Consider the following 4,665-nt stretch of genomic DNA (forward strand, 5'->3'; position numbering starts at 1 on the left):
GACACCCCCTATACTGACCCCCATATATCTGTATATATAGGATGCATGGACACCCCTATACTGACCCCCATATATCTGTATATATAGGATGCATGGACACCCCTATACTGACCCCCATATATCTGTATATATAGGATGCATGGACACCCCCTATACTGACCCCCATATATCTGTATATATAGGATGCATGGACACCCCTATACTGACCCCCATATATCTGTATATATAGGATGCATGGACACCCCCTATACTGACCCCCATATATCTGTATATATAGGATGCATGGACACCCCTATACTGACCCCCATATATCTGTATATATAGGATGCATGGACACCCCTATACTGACCCCCATATATCTGTATATATAGGATGCATGGACACCCCTATACTGACCCCCATATATCTGTATATATAGGATGCATGGACACCCCTATACTGACCCCCATATATCTGTATATATAGGATGCATGGACACCCCTATACTGACCCCCATATATCTGTATATATAGGATGCATGGACACCCCTATACTGACCCCCATATATCTGTATATATAGGATGCATGGACACCCCTATACTGACCCCCATATATCTGTATATATAGGATGCATGGACACCCCTATACTGACCCCCATATCTCTGTATATATAGGATGCATGGACACCCCTATACTGACCCCCATATATCTGTATATATAGGATGCATGGACACCCCTATACTGACCCCCCATATATCTGTATATATAGGATGCATGGACACCCCTATACTGACCCCCCATATATCTGTATATATAGGATGCATGGACACCCCTATACTGACCCCCATATATCTGTATATATAGGAGGCATGGACACCCCTATACTGACCCCCATATATCTGTATATATAGGATGCATGGACACCCCTATACTGACCCCCATATATCTGTATATATAGGAGGCATGGACACCCCTATACTGACCCCCATATATCTGTATATATAGGAGGCATGGACACCCCTATACTGACCCCCATACATCTGTATATATAGGATGCATGGACACCCCTATACTGACCCCCATATATCTGTATATATAGGATGCATGGACACCCCTATACTGACCCCCATACATCTGTATATATAGGATGCATGGACACCCCTATACTGACCCCCATACATCTGTATATATAGGATGCATGGACACCCCTATACTGACCCCCATACATCTGTATATATAGGATGCATGGACACCCCTATACTGACCCCCATATATCTGTATATATAGGATGCATGGACACCCCTATACTGACCCCCCATATATCTGTATATATAGGATGCATGGACACCCCTATACTGCCCCCCATATATCTGTATATATAGGATGCATGAACACCCCTATACTGACCCCCATATATCTGTATATATAGGATGCATGGACACCCCTATACTGATCCCCCATATATCTGTATATATAGGATGCATAGACACCCCTATACTGACCCCCATATATCTGTATATATAGGATGCATGGACACCCCTATACTGACCCCCATACATCTGTATATATAGGATGCATGGACACCCCTATACTGACCCCCCCATATCTCTGTATATATAGGATGCATGGACACCCCTATACTGACCCCCCATATATCTGTATATATAGGATGCATGGACACCCATATACTGACCCCCCATATATCTGTATATATAGGATGCATGGACACCCCTATACTGACCCCCATATATCTGTATATATAGGATGCATGGACACCCCTATACTGACCCCCCATACATCTGTATATATAGGATGCATAGACACCACCCCTATACTGACCCCCCATATATCTGTATATATAGGATGCATGGACACCCCTATACTGACCCCCATATATATATATTGAGGGGAGAGATGCAGACGGGACCCCTTACCTTGCTGCTCTCCTCTCTCATGGATTGTCTCCTATGAGTGTTTCTGACACCTCTTGGTATAAGCCCTGCCCTGTCCCAGTCCGCTCTCCGCCTCTCCAGGAAGGTTGTATTGTCTCCCTGCCAGGCTCTGCGGGGCCCTATAGGATTACATAATGGATCGTTCACATGGATGTTATAAGCCGGAGCGGGTGTTTCACCGCGGTCATGTGACCCGCTGGATCCGCTCCGCACGCTCTCTAAGGGGTTTATCTTCTCCATGGATATCGGGGTCATTCATCGTCCCATTCTTCTAATGTCCCCTATAGAGATGTCCTACAAATGAGGGGCCCCGGAAACCTCAGACCTGTACGGGGGCCCCGGAAACCTCAGACCTGTACGGGGGACCCGGAAACCTCAGACCTGTACGGGGGACCCGGAAACCTCAGACCTGTACGGGGGCCCCGGAAACCTCAGACCTGTACGGGGGACCCGGAAACCTCAGACCTGTACGGGGGCCCCGGAAACCTCAGACCTGTACGGGGGCCCCGGAAACCTCAGACCTGTACGGGGGCCCCGGAAACCTCAGACCTGTACGGGGGCCCCGGAAACCTCAGACCTGTACGGGGGACCCGGAAACCTCAGACCTGTACGGGGGCCCCGGAAACCTCAGACCTGTACGGGGGCCCCGGAAACCTCACACCTGTATGGGGGCCCTGGAAACCACAGACCTGTACGGGGGCCCCGGAAACCTCAGACCTGTACGGGGGCCCCGGAAACCTCAGACCTGTACGGGGCCCCGGAAACCACAGACCTGTACGGGGGACCCGGAAACCTCAGACCTGTACGGGGGCCCTGGAAACCTCAGACCTGTACGGGGCCCCGGAAACCTCAGACCTGTACGGGGGCCCCGGAAACCACAGACCTGTACGGGGGCCCTGGAAACCACAGACCTGTACGGGGGCCCTGGAAACCTCAGACCTGTACGGGGCCCCGGAAACCTCAGACCTGTACGGGGGCCCCGGAAACCTCACACCTGTATGGGGGCCCCCGGAAACCTCAGACTTGTACGGGGGCCCCGGAAACCTCACACCTGTATGGGGGCCCCCGGAAACCTCAGACTTGTACGGGGGCCCCGGAAACCTCAGACTTGTACGGGGGCCCCGGAAACCTCACACCTGTATGGGGGCCCCCGGAAACCTCAGACTTGTACGGGGGCCCCGGAAACCTCAGACCTGTACGGGGGCCCCCGGAAACCTCAGACTTGTACGGGGGCCCCGGAAACCACAGACCTGTACGGGGGACCCGGAAACCTCAGACCTGTACGGGGCCCCCGGAAACCACAGACCTGTACGGGGGACCCGGAAACCTCAGACCTGTACGGGGGCCCCGGAAACCTCAGACCTGTACGGGGGACCCGGAAACCTCAGAACTGTACGGGGGCCCCGGAAACCACAGACCTGTACGGGGGCCCTGAAAACCTCAGACCTGTACGGGGGCCCCGGAAACCTCAGACCTGTACGGGGGACCCGGAAACCTCAGACCTGTACGGGGGCCCCGGAAACCTCAGACCTGTACGGGGCCCCGGAAACCTCAGAACTGTACGGGGGCCCCGGAAACCACAGACCTGTACGGGGGCCCTGAAAACCTCAGACCTGTACGGGGGCCCCGGAAACCTCAGACCTGTACGGGGGCCCCGGAAACCTCACACCTGTATGGGGGCCCCCGGAAACCTCAGACTTGTACGGGGGCCCCGGAAACCTCACACCTGTATGGGGGCCCCCGGAAACCTCAGACTTGTACGGGGGCCCCGGAAACCTCAGACTTGTACGGGGGCCCCGGAAACCTCACACCTGTATGGGGGCCCCCGGAAACCTCAGACTTGTACGGGGGCCCCGGAAACCACAGACCTGTACGGGGGACCCGGAAACCTCAGACCTGTACGGGGCCCCCGGAAACCACAGACCTGTACGGGGGACCCGGAAACCTCAGACCTGTACGGGGGCCCCGGAAACCTCAGACCTGTACGGGGGACCCGGAAACCTCAGCACTGTACGGGGGCCCCGGAAACCACAGACCTGTACGGGGGGCCCTGAAAACCTCAGACCTGTACGGGGGCCCCGGAAACCTCAGACCTGTACGGGGGACCCGGAAACCTCAGACCTGTACGGGGGCCCCGGAAACCTCAGACCTGTACGGGGCCCCGGAAACCTCAGAACTGTACGGGGGCCCCGGAAACCACAGACCTGTACGGGGGCCCTGAAAACCTCAGACCTGTACGGGGGCCCCGGAAACCTCAGACCTGTACGGGGGCCCCGGAAACCTCACACCTGTATGGGGGCCCCCGGAAACCTCAGACTTGTACGGGGGCCCCGGAAACCTCACACCTGTATGGGGGCCCCCGGAAACCTCAGACTTGTACGGGGGCCCCGGAAACCACAGACCTGTACGGGGGCCCCGGAAACCTCAGACCTGTACGGGGGCCCCGGAAACCACAGACCTGTACGGGGGCCCCGGAAACCTCACACCTGTATGGGGGCCCCCGGAAACCTCAGACTTGTACGGGGGCCCCGGAAACCTCAGACCTGTACGGGGGCCCCGGAAACCTCAGACCTGTACGGGGGCCCCGGAAACCACAGACCTGTACGGGGGCCCCGGAAACCTCACACCTGTATGGGGGCCCCCGGAAACCTCAGACTTGTACGGGGGCCCCGGAAACCTCAGACCTGTACGGGGGCCCCGGAAACCTCAGACCTGTACGGGGGCCCCGGAAACC

The 4,665-nt window shown here is 55.8% G+C and overlaps 1 protein-coding gene across 1 annotated transcript in view; it reads right to left on the bottom strand.

The window, feature by feature from the left end:
- LOC120921952 overlaps positions 1–1,933 on the bottom strand; it is an 18,806-nt gene extending 16,873 nt beyond the window's left edge. The window contains exon 1 of the mRNA XM_040334463.1: positions 1,914–1,933. The gene's annotated coding sequence lies outside the window, so the exon portion shown is untranslated. The remainder of the gene's footprint in view (positions 1–1,913) is intronic.
- Between the last annotated feature and the right edge of the window lie 2,732 nt (positions 1,934–4,665).

The sequence above is a fragment of the Rana temporaria genome (assembly GCF_905171775.1).
Source record: "Rana temporaria chromosome 9 unlocalized genomic scaffold, aRanTem1.1 chr9y, whole genome shotgun sequence".
NCBI lineage: Eukaryota > Metazoa > Chordata > Amphibia > Anura > Ranidae > Rana > Rana temporaria.